General features: G+C 53.5%; 1 protein-coding gene across 15 annotated transcripts in view; it reads right to left on the bottom strand.

Annotated features, from left to right (window-relative positions):
• Positions 1–15,517, bottom strand: part of CUNH1orf159 (chromosome unknown C1orf159 homolog) — a 34,845-nt gene extending 19,328 nt beyond the window's left edge. For 2 of the 15 annotated variants that reach the window (XM_064590186.1, XM_064590187.1), the window contains exon 1: positions 5,888–6,135. The gene's annotated coding sequence lies outside the window, so the exon portion shown is untranslated. The other 13 variants (XM_064590181.1, XM_064590184.1, XM_064590179.1 and 10 more) reach the window with 13 other exon arrangements.
• Positions 15,518–17,558: the final 2,041 nt, after the last annotated feature.

Below are 17,558 nucleotides of genomic sequence, written 5' to 3'. Positions count from 1 at the left end.
AAAAGAGAGGGAAACAAACCATAAGAGACTCTTAACGAGAGAGAACAAACTGAGGGTTGATGAAGGGAGGTAGGTGGGGAATGGGCTAGATGGGTGATGGGTATTAAGGAGGGCACTTGTTATGATGAGCACTGGGTGTTGTATTTGGTGATGAGCCACCAAATTCTACTCCTGAAACCAATATTGCACTGTATGTTAACTAACTAGAATGTAAATAAAAATTTGAAAAAAAAAAAGTGTTTGTTTGATCATCCAGCACCTAGGTCATAATATAATTAGCATCTATTGATTGTCTTTTCCCTTGAGAATGGCTCGTATTACTGTGGTTCTTCATGTGTTCGGTAATTTTGGATTGTATCCTATAAACTGCAAATGTTATGTTGTGGAGACTCTAGATTTGATTATATTCCTCTGAAGAAAGTTAATGTTAAAAACTCTCAGCAAACTAAAAATAGAAGGAAATACAGCAAACCTGATAAAAGACATCTATAAAAAACCTGTGGCTAACATCATACTAACAATGAAGTATAGAACATTTCCCCCTAAAGATTGAAGAAATCGAGGATATCCAATCTTAGCATTTCTATTCAATGTTGTCCTACAGGTGCTAGCCAATGCAATATGGAGAGAAAACCAAGAAACTGTCTCTGTGCAGATGGCATGATTATTTACATGGAGAATCCTAAGAAACCTACAGAAAAAAAACTAGTATAATTTATGAGTGAATTTAGCAATGGTCCAAGAACATAAAGTCAATATACAAATCAATTGTTATTTCTACTAATTATAACAACTAATTGGAAAATGAAACTTAAATATTTACAGTGGCATTCAAAAACATAATTTGCTAGTTCCTGGGGATAAATTTATTTTAAAATATGTAAGACCTGGGGCGCCTGGTGGCTGTCAGTTAAGCGTTTGCCTTCGGCTCAGGTCGTGATCTCAGGGTCCTGGGGTCGAGTCTCGTGAGTCCTACACTGGGCTCCCTGCTCAGCAGGGAGTCTGCTTCTCCCTCCCCCTCTGCCCCTCCCCTTTCCCCTCTGCTTTAAAAAAAAAAAAAAAGTAAGATCTGTATACTGAAAACTATAAAACACTGCTGAAATTCAAGATCTAAATAAGGGAAAGACATACCATAATGGCATATATTATATACACCATTCTATATGTAATGGAAATATCCATTAACCCATGTCAGTAGACTAGAGAATTCAGTATTATTAAGATGTAAATTGTCCCTACATGATCTTATACTTAACACAATACCAGTCAAAATTACAGAAGCCTTTTGAGAAATTCACAACCTGATTCTTTTTTTTTCACAAGCTGATTCTAAAATTTACAAGAAAATGCTTAGAACCTAGGAGAGCCAAAGCAGTTTTTAAAAAGAAGATGGAGGATTTACATGACCTTACTTGAAGACTTAGAGTCACAAGACAGTTGGATTGATGAAAGTATAAACAGATCGATGTAACAAAACAGAGAATCCAGAAATAACACCGATGATTTTTGACAAGATGCCAAAGCAATTCAATGGAGAAAAACAGTTTTTCAACAAATGGTGCCAGACAACTGGCTACTCACATGGAATAAAAACTAGACTCAGATCATATGAAAAAATTAGAGATGGATCATGAAGCTAAATGCAAAAACGAAATCTATAAAGCTTCTGGAAGAAAATACAGGAGAATATCTTGGTGACTTGCTTAGGCAAAGACTTTTAGAAAGGACACTGAAAGCATGAACTGAAAAAGAAAACCAATTCATAAATTAAACTTTATCAATATCAAAAATGTCTCATCAAAATATACCATTATGGTGGATACAAGACTATGCATTTTTCAAAACCCATAGAAGCATATATCACAGAGAATAAAGTTTAATGTATGCAAAAAAAAAATTAAACAGAATGTCAGGGATCTCAAGACGAAACACAGACTGTGACCACTGATTTTAACTGTGTCAGAAGTGTATGACATCAACACACTGAAGGGGATGGGAAGGAAGGAGCTGACCTCAGCACCTCTGGAAAATGATGTTCGACTGGAAGGCTAAAGATAAAAAGATCTACACATAAACACTGTACTCTAGTTGGTAAATTTGTTTCTTGTGGGAGTGAAATGTGGGTGAACAATTCTGAAACTGCTTTATGTGCAAACTGGGGCTGGGCTGGACAGATATGAAAATGGATAGTGGGGGGGCGCCTCGGTGCTGCAGTTGGTTAAGCATCCAACCCTTGATTTCAGGTCGTGATCTCAGAGTTCTGGAATCAAACCCCATGTGGGGTGTAGAGTCTGCTTGGGATTCTCTCCCTCCCTCTGCCTCCTACCCCCCACCACTCTCTCCCTCAGTTAAAAAAAAGGAAAGGAAAGAAAAAAAGAAAGAAAATGGATAGTGGATGGTGGGAACCAGGTTCTGACAGGAAGGTTACAAATAAGCATGTTACAGATTACAGGTTACAGATACACACATACAGGTAACAGACCCACACGTCATCTAGCCCCGCCCACCGGGGGACCTCAGGCCCGGACACCAGTGCCCAGATCCCAGCTTCTAAACACCATCCTCCAATGAAAGAAACCAGGGCTCCTTGGACAAATGGCTGATTTCAGGGTTGAGGCAGGCACACAAGATGAGCCTGGAGCATCTGGAAGCGCCAACAAGAAAGGAAGTGCCCCCAAAACACACAAATGAAAGAGCAAAACCACGCAGGGCTGGATCGCACCCAAAGTACACGACAAACATCCAGGAGCCCCAGCTGACGGAAGGAAATGACCGATAAATCCACACATGGGGGACAGAGAAAGCCTCCTTACGGAATTCCAAATGATACGGTGGATCTCCCCTGCCACCCCCACACACGGGAGGCCCGGCTCATTCCCACCCCCTGCAGGGCGACTGCCTCGCTGAGTGGCCACCAGAGAAGACAGGAGGGAGAGAGGAAACACCTGGCACGCACCACCTGGACCAGGTGGCCAGGCCAACGGGCCCCGTGCTGTCCTACAGACGCCAGCGCCCCCGACAGCATGTGATGAGAGGGCCACCTCACCACCGCTGGGGTGTTCTCTCCCAAACCCACGACACCACTCTAAGCACCAGAAAACACAGCAGACAAACCCAAAATGAGGGACATTCGACACAACACCTCTGCAGTCCTCCTCTAAACTGTCAGGGTCATGAAAAAGTAAGAGGGTCTGAGACACCAGCCCATCCTAGAGGGAACAAAGGAGCTGTCACACTCAATGCGGTGTGGGACCTGGACAGGGATGTTGGGAAACCGAGTGAAATCTCACGTCTGCGGTGTAGACAATAGGAACATAGCACTGCTGTTTCTCAGTCTCCACAAATGCACCGTGGTGACCTAAATGTCGGTATTAGGGAAAACTGGCTATCTTTAACACTTTTCTGTAAATCTAAAACTACTGCAAAAATTTTTAAGTGAATTTCTAAAATATACCATTAATAAAATGAATAAGCAAGTCAAAGAATGGGAGATAATATTTGCAATATGTATCTGACAAGCCATGTATCCAGAAGATAAAAAGGGCTTTTACAACTTGATAATTTTTAAAAGGACAAAAGACTTGATTGGACATTTCAGAAAAGAGGTATGAATGGTGACAGGTGGAAAAGTGCTCAGCATCACTAAGCTCTAGGAAATGCAAATTAAAGCCACCATGAAAACACTGCTCTGCTCAGTAGGCCCATTAGGCAGGGTCACTCGCAGGGATTTTCCCAAGAGAAAGGAAAACACACCCACAGAAAATGTGTACAAGACTTACCATAACCTCTTTAGTCACACAAACCAAACCCAAGAAACCCCCACCAAGTGCCACCACAGGACTGGTAAGTGCACGGTGGCACATCCCAGGAGTGCCAACACAGCAACACCCAGGGTCTGAGGCCAAGACGTCCAGGTGCTGGGAGATTCCAGAGACTCTGTCTGGCGTGGGCCCCTCCCGGCTTGCAGGTGGTGCCTGCTTGCTGTGTCCCATAGCCCTTCCCTGGGCCTGTGCGCAGAACTGCTCTCTCTCTTCTCATAAAGGCACTAATCCCACCATGCGGCCCACCCTCATGACCTCATGTAACCATAACCACCTCCCAAAGACTCCTCCAAACATCAAAACATCCGTAGGGTTCCAACCTACGGATTTGGGGGACACGACCATTCAGCCCACAACACAAGGGACCTTTCAGGGATGACAGAAATGTTTTCTATCATGACAGGTGTGCAGGTTACACAGCTGGATGCATTTGTCAAAATTGGTCAAACTGGACCTATGCATTTCACTACATGTGAATCACACCTCAACTGAATAGGTGGGATTCATTTTGAAAATCGTACTGGAGCCAAAAAGTTAAATAATTGGGTAAAAATATTTCTACATGGTAATGAAAAATTTGGTGAGAATTTAAGTTGTACTATATGTTGTCTCACAACTCATTTTTCCTAGAATTGGTTTCGATGAAGAAATAAAGCTTCCAGGTTGCTGTGATTCTAAACAGGTAATGCATCCTGGTTACCTGGGTGGAATTATGTGTGGTCGGCAAATAAGGGGTTACTGCTGACAGGACAACCTTGTAAACAGGCCCTCCAGCCGGAAGCCTTGCCTGAGTGACCACACAAATACTCACTGCAGCCCTGGCCCCCAGCCTTCAGGCAGCTGCCGCTGGACAGGAGTGGGGGGACGGCTGGTCCTCAGCTCTGGGTGTGAGGCACAGATGGGAGCACGACACAGGCCCACTGGACCCCCCCCCAATCACAGTAGGTCCTGCTGGTTATTTTCTCAGCAAGCAAAGGAAGCAGACATGGAATCTGACTCCCAGGAAAAAAATAAGAACGTGCTTCTCGATCTAAAAATCTCATCTCATGCTGGGATGGAAAATAAATGGTGCTGACGACTTGACTGGATGTAAAGGAAACATTCCAGTCAGCTCACATGTATGGCAGATGCCGGGAACGGCAGGTGGGCACCCACTGCCCACCACCGTGTGGACTCCACACACCTGAGAGGGGTGTGCACCCCCGGGAGCCTACCTGAGGGGTCTGCATGCTGGAAAACCACTCAAAGGCATCCTTGGCCTTGGGGATGCAGAACCCTCAGTGCCACGGTGACTAAAGTCATTCTTCCAATGAGTTAGATGACAAATCACAGCTTACCTTGGAGTACAAGAGTAAGTGAAGGGTTGGGAGGTGCCTTTGGGGTCCTGGGGTGCTGCCTGTGGACCAGCCCACTCAGGTGATCACCCACCAAGACTTGTCTGTTTGCTCTGCTTTGGGGAGGAATATACCAGGGCAGGGGTGGGAGTGGGCATGTGCCAGGAAAACAAACTTTCTGGAGAATTCAGATTTTATTTCCTTTTAGGAACTTCTGAAAACAATGTGGCCATTAAGATTCTGGCTGAACACAGACTACTAGGCAGTGGCTCTTAGCTGCAGTGGCACGGGAATAATCCAGGTGGGCTATTAAACTTCCCCAGCCCAGGCCGCCTCGACCACCCGGTACGGGGCCTCTTCCAGGGCTCCCCCGGGTTAAAAACCACGAGAAAGACAAAGCCCCAAGTCAGCCTTCTCCGTCAAGTGTAGTCGTACTAAGAAGAACACAAAACAAAAAACGGGGCCAAGTCTGACACCTTCGAATTTAATGGGACGAAGCGGTTAAGAATGATCACAAAACAGCTTTTTGGGGGAGAAGCTGCATTTGCCAAAATGCTATTCCTTGAAATCCTTGAAAAACTATATCCGAATGTATCCAAACGACCTGGTCTTAAATGATACTTGAACTAATCTATCAGTCAAATTTTACGGTGACAACACACCCCTTGAAAACCCACGTTACGACTCAACCTTGACTATTTCATGGCGTAAACGGACCAATAACCCCACAACCTCCAGGGAGAGCGCCCGTGGGCATCCGGCGGCCTCCCGCTTCACCCCGCCGGGGCTCGGTCCTGAGGGCGAGGCCTTCCGGGCTCCGCGACTTCGGGGACGTGCGGGCCGTGCCTAAGTCTAGCTACCGACGGGCTCTCCTCGCGGGCTGCACCTGCGGGAGGTTCGGCAGCCCGAGGGGAGCCGGGTCCCCGCGGACCTTTGTCCCGGCTCCGTGCCCCGCGCCGCGCCCGAGACCGCCCGGCCCCGGCGTCCGCGCCCCAAGGCACCCCCCCCCCCACCGCCGAGGCCCTGCCCCCGCCCCCGGTCCGCCCCCGGCCCGCCCCCGGCCCCTGCCGCCCGCGCTCCCGCCTCCGGCCCCTCACTCACCGCGGCGCCCTCCGCGTTCCTCTTTCGTACCCCCCGCCCTCAGGCGGTCGCGCCGCGCTCCCTGGGACTTGTAGTCTCTCTACCGCCTCAACCCCGGTACCAGGCCGCGCGACTCCCAGCTTCAAACTACAGCTCCCGGCGGTCCCCGCGAGAAAACCCTCTCTCCAGATGTTCCGGCACAGGGTTCTCGCGAGGCCGTGGGAGGCGCGCGCGGAGCAACCTAGGAAGTGTAGGCTAGGGTGTGTCGGTCTTAATAGCTGGGCCCCAGACCAAGCTGGGAAGAAGAACCACACTCCCCAGGAGTCCACGCGCGCCGGCCATCTTTGGCGTTGCTAGGAGACCGGGAAGCCGGGGGGGGGCGGATGCTGCCCGCAGGTGGTGGCGCCCGAAAGGCGGTGTTCCCGGCGGCACGGCGTCAGCCCGGATCGGTGCCGGGAGTCAGGGTCGGGCGCTACCCGGAGGGGGCGGAGGGGGCGGAGGGGGGACGATGTCCCGGGTAACTGGGGCTTCAGCCCGTGTCCGCCTCAGCGGAGGCTGCCTGGAAAAGAAGACCGCAAGTCCGCCCCCAAGGCCACGACGTTTGGCGAATACTGCTGGTTGTAGGCGCGGGTCCAAAGTTCCCGTCTGTGGCTGGGGCGATTCGAGGTCCACCTTTCGGCTTTACGAGAGTGACAGGACGAGGCCATTTTACGATAGGAAGCCCCTAACCCCCGGCAAAGCAGAAACCCCTGTGGGGGGCGAGAACGTGTCTCCTAAGAAGCCGGCTGTAAAATCCCGGGGCGTCCCCTCGCGACCCTCGGACCCCTGTGTCGCGGCTGTCTGGGCCGGAGGCCCGCGCTGGGTCCCAGCGAGGAGCCGCGAAGGGACCCGGCCTCGGAAAGGGGCGCTGTTTGTGGAACTCTTGGTGTGAAGCCCTAGGAAGGGAGCCGCGTTCCCGGCTCACCTGGCCGACCGGCTCTGCCACTGTGGAGACCTTGGGCAGCTTTCCTCCCGGGGTGGGGTCAGGATGAAATAGCGTATCTCGGTGCAAGGCTGGCCTTTCAGCACCTCTTGGGCGTGCAGAGCAGGGCGGGGCCCGGGGAGAGGGTGTGCCAAGGAGCTTCCCGGAGAAAGGAGAGTAAGGCGGACCCCTCGTCTTTGCGCGTCCAGCACGGTCGTACCGTCCTGAGGGCGGGGCTGACCCCGCAGAGCTCCGCAGACAGGCAAGGACGCCGGGTGTGCTCAGAGGATGTCCTGAATAAAGAGGGGCTGCTTTTCCTCGAGGGCCTGTAAGTGAACGGAGAGATCTGTGACCTTGGCCCGAACCAGGAAGGGCGCCCATAGCCCAGCACAGGCTTTTCAGGTCTCACCTGCATTTGGCACTTCCGTATCAATAGGGATAGATGGGAAAGAGACAGGTGTGGCCTGGGGTTTCTCTGAGCTGGTGAGGCCGGTCAGAGGGCTTACTCTTCACACTAAACCACCCCTGCAGCCGTGAGGCCTCACGCAATGGGAGGGGGCTGTGAATGCTCCCCAAAATTAGTTCCAAAGTCCAGGGGGTCTGTGTAGGTGACTGACCCGTCTAGCAACCTAGGCTTGGCTTTGTCCCAACAGGATGACACCGTGGCTGGTGGAATTTCCACAAGTGTGGCCTTGGGCTCTGCTTCTGAGCTGCCCCTGGACAAAAAGAACAGTTGTGTGCATCCTGCAGCATTCATAGTTTTGCGATTATTTAACAAGTCTCTTGTGTGTTAATAAAAGGGTTTGGAGCCTGTCAGCCTCCCTGGGGGTGTCTGAGTGAGAGGTGAGTGTGGCTTAGGGTTAGGAGTTGCAAGTGTGCTGGGGCATGGATGCCACTGGACTCTGGCACCCAGGGCTCCCTAACTCTGGGATGTCCATGTGGCCTCCTTCCCAGCTGGCCTCTGTGCCTGAGTCCTGGGGGTTCTCTTCCCTTTGGCACGCACCTGAGGACATCCCTCCCAAGTTTGAACGTCCAGAGTCTTCGGTGGAAATAGAGTGCCAGCCTTGCAGCATAAGGATATTTCCAAGAAGAGTATGGGGAACAGCAGGGAGAGTCATGTCTGTGTTTCTATCTTGGAGGACAGCATTCACTGAGCTTCTTTAATGGGAGGTTTGAGTGCTGCCGAGGGTGCCCCTCGGGGGCCTCTGTGGCAGGAGTTGATGTGTCACAGGCCTGGCTGTCAGCTGGGCAGGCCAGTGTTTCAGGGAGACTGGGGGACACGGCTTGCCACGAGAGCCCTGGGGGCTGATGGAGCTGGCCAGGGAGGCTGCCATGGGAAAGTTCCTACTAGGCCTCGTGGTGGGCTTCCACCTTTCTGTCCATTCTGGTTCTGATTGGTTCCAGGCTTGGGGGGTGAGATCACGCCCAGGGGGGCGAGATCAACCCCTAAAAGGGTTTAGGCCCACACCTCCAGGAAGCTGCTGCAGGTGTGGAGGGAGGAGTCCCATGCAGGAGTCATACCCAGGATCCACCTAAGGCTTAGAGCTCTGAGGGCAGGATCCTGAGGGCAGGAACTGGCCTTAGGGACCCTGGCAGGGGCTGTGCTGTAAGCCAGGCTGACTCCCAACCAGCCAGCTGGGTCCTGACCTGCAGGAGCCCCCATCACCCAGTCACCCCCACCCCCATCACTGCTGGTCCCCAAGCAGAGGTGCTCCCTTTGCTCACATGTTCCCAGGAGTGGCAGGACAGAGCTCAGGACTGACTGTTTCTCTGCTCCCACCCCCTCAGCTCATCTCCTAAATTCAGACCCCATCTCCCAACTCAAACCTCCTTCCCAGCCTTCCTGGGCATCCCTTGGGAGCCTGACCCCCAGGAGGGGGTAAACTTACATCTGCCCCTCGCCCCCTGCCCTCTGGCTGGGGTCCTGGGTGACTCTCTTGTCCCCCATGTGTCCTGGCATGGCCTAGACATTGCTTTCCAAGTATCTCCTGTCTCCTCCCTCATTCAGGCACTCAGGGAGGTCTTCTCCCCAGTGTCGGGGCTGGGCTGCCCCAGGCTGGTGTCCCCGTTGCCACGAAACTGCCTGGTGGTGCACAGCTGTTCCCCCTCCACCCCCTCCCAGTGCCACTCCCTCTTGTGTACTTGTGTCAGGCAGGCAGGGGCAGCCCAGCAAGACCTGTGAAGCTGTTGTCAGTGAGGGCACCCAGAAAACACGGAGGAAAAATCTGCATCAGGTAAATGTTCTGGTGGTGGGTGGCCCCCTGTGGCCCAGAAAAGGCTAAGAGAGATGTTCTTGGAACATTCTAAGTAACCCTATGAGCTAGATGGTGCCGAGAAGATGAAAGAATGCAAGATTTTATTAGGTTAAGTGCATAATACAAGAACATCTCTTAAGGAGCCCATCAAGTTAAAATTCTCTAGACTAAAACAAAAAATATATTTACTTGACTATCTCAAGGGCCACAAAAATGCAAAATCCCATTCAGCAGTCATGTGGGGGATGCTCCCTGCAGGCCACAGGGAGCAACACAATATGGGACATGGGCTGGTGCCCATAGAAACCCACCATGGTCAGGGAGGGGATCCCACCAGCATCCCGCAGAAATCTCAGGGTCAGGGGCACCGCCTTGGCCTGCTGGGCTGGCTATGTCCCTGCATGGACACCGTTCTACCCTGCAGAGATTTCAAATTCAGTATGGGGAAGGTTGGGAGAGTCAACAAGCTACATGAATGTTTGTGGCATTGAAATGGAATCAGGACACATTCTACGTTTGTTTTTTCTGTTTTGTTTTGTTTTTACATTCTACGCTTGTAATGCAGCAGAGAACTCATCCGATGAGAGGGTCAGCTTTGCCACTGAGTCATTGTTCACAAGAGGAAACTTCTTAGCCTTGGTGTTCTAAGGTGAAACCCAACAGTGTTGGAAAAGTTAAGAGACGCTTTGGAATAACCCATGTATAAGTTGAATACAACTTGGATGGATCTCATGGGCATTTGCTGGGTGAAAAAAATCCAATCTCAAAAATCCAGTCCAATATGCTGTGATTCCACTTACCTAATATTCTTGAAATGGCAGCGTTATGGAGGTGGAGAACTGACAAGAGTGGTCGCCAGGGCTTAGGGATGGTGGGGGTGGAGAGAAGGGGCAGCAAGACGGGTCTCTGTGGGGTGGAACAGCCCGGATCTTGATGGCAGGGTGGTCACAGGAACCACACGGGGATGAAACGGCAGAACAAACACACTGTGTGCCTGTGTCACCCCGCGGTGGTGATGGTGGGCGCCCCAGCTCCTCAGGAGCCTCCCTGCTGAAATCTGAAACCGGCCCCAAATGTGAAGGGCAGGAGAGACAGAAGAAAGAGGCAGGACGCTCCAGGTTGGCAGGTGGCAGATTTAGTAAACAAAGGAACTCACACACGAGGCTGGTCTTGGGCGGCAGCAAGATGAATGGACCCCCGCACCGGTGCACCTGATCTTCAGAGTTCATGCAGAGGCCCTAGCCGGCTCAGTCACGCCTACCCTGCGGGTGTTGTCAACACCTCGCCATCTCTAGGCTGTGTCCTGGAGCCGCCTTGGAGCAGGGAAGGCAGGTGCAACCCCCACTCCAGGGATGGGGGATGGGGGAGGAGCCTCGCACTGTGTCTTCTCAACAGTGATGTGCCCCACGTCTTTAGGAAGGTATTACTGTTGGGGGAACCTGAGTGGCCAGCATGCGGGACTCCGTAAGGTCTGCTGCTTATCTGCCCTCTAGGTCTTTGGTTTCTGTCCTGTCTCCTGACACCGAGGGACATTGCTCAGGCTCAGCTTTTTCCTATAACGTGGCTGTTCAGACAAAGTGGGCCTGCAGCTTCCGAAAGAGGAGAAAGCCTCACCGAGCTGCCAACAGAGCCCCAGACTAGCCACACACTCTGGGGCCAGGATCGTCCCAGAGGAGCCTGAGCAGAACAGCCAGCTTCCCATCTGAGGCCTTTCTGATGTTGCTCCAGGAAGGCAGGTTCCTGGGCCAGCCTGAGGAAGGAGGGGTGCCCGAGCTCACTGCTCCTCCTCCTGGTGGGTGGGAGCGGCCCTCCCGCTCTACCCCGCCGCCCCGCTCCTCAGGTCCATTGAGAGTGTTCTCTGCAGTTACTGGGAAGGTGGGAAGGTGCTCTAACTTCCACACGGCTGTTCAGGGACGTGTGCTGATGCAGGCAAGCTCAGGACCCTCAGCCTGCCTGGTGTCCCCATCCACCCCCCACCTGCAGGAGCACCTACACAGCACAGGGAGCAGGTGAAGGTCGTTAGCTCTTCCCAAACAACCTAATTCTGAGGGAGGCTCAATTACCAACTAATTGCCTGCAATTAGAAGGAGGCTTTAATTGTCACATTTACAACTCCCCCCACCCTGTCCTCTTCAACCGGGCCCATTTCCCTAGGCTGTGGGGTGTGTGGTGGACATCTGTGCAGAGACCCGGGGGGAAGCCAAGCTGGATGCCCCAGACTGCCCTACCTTATCCTTGCTTTTCAGGTGTGTAAGGGGAAGCCTTGCCAGGGGACCCATGTGTACTCACCCGCAGGCCTGGCACCTGCCTCAGGAACCCAGCACACAGCACCCCCGGGAGCCATGGGCTATAAGGACACAGTGTGAATACATGTCACTAGGCAAAGCACAAAAAGAGGCCCTGAGTTGGCCACAGGGCTGGGTGGGGATGGGGCCTGGAGGGTGCTGGCCTCATGGACACTGCCTGCCAGGCTGAGCCCCTGGGCCCTGAATGCTCCCTGCTCACAGCTGAAAGCCAAAGAGCATTTCAGCCTTTACTGGAACGTTCTCGGAACTCCAAGAAACCAGCCTTGCAGGGAAGCCCGTAATCCTGTTTGTTATCAGCAAACCTCTGTAGCACATGTCCCACCTCCATGGTGGACTATGACCAAGGTTACGCTGCCTTTAGGGCTCGGCCACCCCCTAGCTGGGGCCTGGGCACATTGCAGGAGACTGCCCTGGTGAGCTCCATCTTCGGTCTGCAGGGCCTCACCTGGTCACCTGCTGCAAGGCTGAAATGGGACCCCTTCCTCCCTTTGGGCTGGGGCAGCTTTGCTCTTGGGCCATGGGATCGCTGTAGCCAGCACCCGATTGATTGCCCACTCCCCCGGGACGGCACATTCTCAAGCCGGCCTGCAGGTGGCGTCCCTGTCCAGTGGGCGGCCATCCTGGACCACTGCCCCAGGCCATTCTGATGTGCAGGTGAGAATCTGGGCCCTTTCTCAGGGAGGTGCTGAAATGCGGGTTCTCAGGACCTGAACATTACCCCCTCCACACTGAAGAATGTCAGAGTGCTCCCGAGACTGGCGCTGAGGCAGCCCCCCCCCTGGCGGAGAGGAAGGAATCCTGCCTGCAACCTCTAACAGCCTGTGCCTCCATGTCCCAGGCATCCGAAAGCACCAAATCATGGGTCCCCCGGCTCCCAAAACCCTCACCAGCACCTCCGAGGAGACCTAGCAAGCTCGGGGCCATCACACCTCCCGCCCCACCCCACCCCCCACTGCTCTCTTACTTTCTTTATTATCAACAAAGCATGTGCGGAGCAGTGAAGATGTCTTCCTGCTGCTGGAAAGCCTGCTGAGGCCCCTCTCATGACCTCAGAGTCCTACTCTTCTGAGTCACAAGGTGCCCCTCACCCCCCCCCCCAGAGGGTCCCTCACCAGCTTCTGGGCCTGAACGTGAGGCCGATGCACGCATGTACAGCAGCTCACAACCTCCCACCCAGGGGGCCAGCAAGGGTGGGATAGATAGCCTGCACCCCTAAGGTGGGAAGGCCCACCCACCATCCCCTCGGCTCCATTAGATGAGCTAGATGCCAACCCAAAGTCATTCATTCATGAAAAAATATGGTCGAGTATATATGGGTCAGGGGTCTCCAGAGGAACAGAACCAATAGGTTGTACACGTACAGAGAAAGATCTATTGTTTTTTTTTTGTTTTTAAAGATTTTATTTATTTATTTGAGAGAGAGAATGAGAGAGAGCATGAGAGGGGGAAGGGTCAGAGGGAGAAGCAGACTCCCCGCCGAGCAAGGAGCCCGATGCGGGACTCGATCCAGGGACTCCAGGATCATGACCTGAGCCGAAGGCAGTCGCTTAACCAACTGAGCCACCCAGGCTCCCGAGAAAGATCTATTGTAAAGAATTTGCTCACCAGACTGTGGAGGCTGAGAAGTCCTGAGATCTGCACTTGGCAAGGTGGAGACCCAGAAAGCTGCAGTTTTAGCTCCGGGGCGAGTGCAGAGGCAGAAGACAGACATCCCAGTTTGAAGGTCATCAGGCAGGAGAGATCGCCTCCTAGTGGGGGAAGGTTGGCCTTTTTGTTCTATTCGGGCTCTCCAGGGATCAGATGAGGCCCACCTTCACTGGAAAGGACCATCTGCTTTCCTCTGTCCACCAATTTACACGTTAATCTCTTCCAAAATCACCCTCACAGAAACACCTGGAATAACCTTTGACCACATATCTGGGTCCCCTCATGGTCCAGCCAAGTTGACACAAAATCAATGCAGACACTGACTTGCCTTGGAGACTCGAGGCCAAGTCCAAGGCGCTGCAGGGTGATTTAAGTGATAAACTGTTGGAATGACCACAAACATGGAGCTGTTCTTATGAAAATTAAGTTTACGGGCGCCTGGGTGGCTCAGTTGGTTAAGCGACTGCCTTCGGCTCAGGTCATGATCCTGGAGTCCCAGGATCGAGTCCCGCATCGGGCTCCCTGCTCAGCGAGGAGCCTGCTTCTCCCTCTGACCCTCCCCCCTCTCATGTACTCTCTCTCATTCTCGCTCTCTCAAATAAATAAATAAAATCTTTAAAAAATAAAAAAAGAAAATTAAGTTTACTTCTTGAAAACACCAGCTAAGGACAGCATGTGGCAACATTGCTGTGGAACAAGACGTTGTCAGAGCCCAGGAAGCAGGCACCTCAGTGTGCAGGTTGGTTCCTGGGGTCTCTGGAGAGAAGGCCTGTCCCCATGAGGGTCATGTACGCCTATGCTTTTGTATGAATTAAGTTAAATGTGTATCTTTTCCAAAACTCCTCCCGCTTTATATTCTTCACCAACCAATCACCAGTCCATCAGTAAACACAAACAAGCAAACCCATAAATGGGATGAATCACTTCCAGAAAAAGCAAAACCAAACCAAACCGAGTGGGCGGTGACCCTGACCAGTGGCTGATCTAAATCGAAGCACGTGTGGCCGTCCAGCTCTGAGATCCACAGGCGTCCCCCTGTGAGGTACTCGTCCCCTGTGCCACCCCCACCCACCCACCCCCCGCCGACTCCGGACTCGCCTCCAGGTAGGCCCGATGCAACAGAAGTTGGAGGGCAGCACTTTCCAGACGGGTTCTGAAAAGGCCACAGCTCATCTCAGGGCTCTCTCCAGGACTGCCCGCCCTGAGGGTCGCCAGCCCTGGTGGGCAGCCCCGTGGGAGCCTCCTGCCTGCTCTGAGTTGATGCGGTCCCGCCCCATACCGCAGGGGCGGCCTCCTGCCCCGTCAGCGGCTCTGAGTTCTGGACAAAGACCTGTCATTTCCACCCACGACGTGTGGGGTCACGTGCTCTGCAGCAGTACGGAAACTCATACAGCCGCCCTGGGAACTCGGTGCTGGTGGTTGACATGGAGCCCTTTGCCGGCACATCGTTCGCCTTTGGGACCTGCCACATTCTGGCTGACCTCTGGTACGGACCTTCTGTGCACCTCACTTTCCCCAGATTCCCCATTGCCTCCGTCCTGCTCAGCCCCTTGGCTGGCCTTGGCCTGATGTCAAGTTGGCTGAGGGGCAAGCTCTGCCTTCCAGTCTGGATAGGGAGGCCCAGAGTGTGGCATGACAACGGGTCTGGCATCCCCTGTGCTCCCCTGGCTGCCCGGGCCCTTATACGGCCACCGCCGGATCCTCTGACTTTAGGCCCATTTAATACTTAACCCTGAGCACCAAGCCCCACCCTGCGCAAATATTTATTTGGCAATTAAGGGCTCACCAGGACAAAGGCCACGAGAAGCTTCTCCGAGCCACCGCGGCGGTACGTGAGCAAACTGCCGCAGAAAGGTGGTCAAGGTGGGGACGGAGGGAGGGTGGGAAGCTAGAGGCCCCCGAGCCATGGGAGAGGAGCTGCGATGTGTCTGGAGGATTTAGGACTTCATGGTTATAAAGCAAAAGATGTCCTACCTGGCAGGAGGCCCAGGGTGCTTGGACACCTATCCTCTCCTGTGCAGGATGCGTGGGATGTCATGGCGCCGGGAGCTGGTCGGTGGCCTGTTGGGCACAGGACGTGTCCTGGTGCTGAGTCTCTGTGTGCTGATGATATGACAGAGGAGGCAAAGGTGACCAAAGAGACCCAGAGCCCTGGAACGCCTTCACTGTATGAGGTTTGTGGTCTGGAAAGATGCCTGGAGCTGGCTCTCAGTGAAGGAATGTCCCCGGGTGCAGGACAGCCACCCTTGGCCCAGAGCTCAGGAATGGTGGGCAGGGGCTGGTAGGCTGTGCCCAGTCAGAGCCCCTGGGGATGGTGCAGGCCTCTCCCGGTGGCACCACCCCCAGGCCTTGCTCTCCTTGGGAGGGGCTGTTGTGACTGAGGAGTGTCCTCCAGGAACCCCGGCCAGGTGGACTCAGAGCAGCCCCTGTCCTCTCCCTGACCCCCTGGGGATCTCCTGGGGGTCATTCCTCTCTGCTGTCTGGGCACACAGGGGTAACACAGCACCTAGAGGCCCGACTCACATCCTTCTGGGGAGCTGTGCCATCCAGGGATTGAGGAGCCTGGTCCCAGCTGAGGGCCACACTCCTGCTGACAGAAAACCCCCCAGTCCCCTGGTGCAAATATGAAGCACACAGCCACCTTCAAATTAGCAAAAGCCCGTTGCAGACCCTAGAGCTGTTCCTTATCCACCAAAACACCCTTACTGCTGTCTTGTTTGTGAGACGGATGGAACACCACCTCTCACCAGGGAGGTGGAGGGTGAGGCAGCGGGCACAGCCGAGGAAGGGCCAAGGGAGGCCCCACAGCTCTGGCTGAGAGCAGGGACCCTCGGCCACCCTATTGGCCTGCAGGGTGGTCCCAGTGTCCCCAGGGAGCAGCACCAAGGGAGGTATGGGGCCTGGCCCTCAGTGGGGACCCCAGGATGTGGCCAACCTGCAGAGCATGGGGCCGGGTTCTTAGTCCCTGCCCCTGGCCAGACCTGGGATGAGCGACTCGGCTTCCCCGTGGCTCATCTGAAAGGTGAGTAACCCAGCATACTGGCTGCCTGGGGCACTGGTCCTCTGAGCTCCTCCCTAGAATTCTAATCAGAAACAAGAGATGAGGTGCTCGCTTGACACCGCAGAAACCATGTTGAGCCAACCCTGTCATGGGCAGGTAATATTATGACCTGCAGCTACTAAGCCATGTCCAGTGAATGCATAATAACAAAAAGGGAGAAAATACTCACAGTGAGGCCTTGAATGGGAAAAGCATAATTGGTTTTTTTTTTTTAAGATTTTATTTATTTATTTATTTGAGAGAGAGAGAATGAGAGAGAGCAAGCACATGAGAGGGGGGAGGGTCAGAGGGAGAAGCAGACTCCCCGCCAAGCAGGGAGCCCGATGCGGGACTCGATCCAGGGACTCCAGGATCATGACCTGAGCCGAAGGCAGTCGCTTAACCAACTGAGCCACCCAGGCGCCCGCATAATTGGTTTTTAGCCATATATTTGTATCAGTGCATAGAAAAAATTTATAAGGAAATGCACCAAAATGTCAGCGACAGTATCTGTTGGATGTGGATCTGCGCTGGTGATGACTTTCTTCGAACAGTTGCATGTATTTTCCACTGAGCAACTACTTCATTATCAGAGGAAACCCACCCGTGTGCTGGCATGTGATGCGCGGGTATGCTCGGCACACGCTTGCCCGCACTGGGGCTTCCAGCTTCGTATGCAAGTGGGAGACCAGTCCCTCCACCACCCGGCTCTCGCCTCGGGGCCCCTGTGGTAAACGTGGGAATTGCTGGCCACTTTCAAGAGCTGGTGCTGCATGCCTGAGGCCTGCAAATGCCCTCTTGCCAGGGCCAGCTGAGGTCAGGGGCCTGGGCTGAGCTGGCTCTAAGAACTCATGCTGAACCTCACATGTCGTGCCATTTGTCTGGTTCTGGAGGCGGCTACGGCTGGGAGCAGATTGTTCCCTTCCTGGCTCCCACAGCCGACCACCTTGCTGCTGATGGCCCCCCAGAAGGGGCCCCTGGGGCCGAGGGTGGCGAGCACTGCACTCACCTGAGTCTCCCAGAACCTGCGTGGGCTGTGTGCATCAGGTGCCTTCCCCTTTATTAAATGGAGTCGGGCCAGATTATGGCCATTCCAGCCCACTGGCTCCTGGAG

The sequence above is a fragment of the Mirounga angustirostris genome, unplaced genomic scaffold, assembly GCF_029215605.1.
Source record: "Mirounga angustirostris isolate CCGP_5_RB_7025 unplaced genomic scaffold, mMirAng1.0.hap1 SCAF_4, whole genome shotgun sequence".
Taxonomy (NCBI): domain Eukaryota; kingdom Metazoa; phylum Chordata; class Mammalia; order Carnivora; family Phocidae; genus Mirounga; species Mirounga angustirostris.
This window is presented reverse-complemented; position numbering and strand designations above follow the sequence as displayed.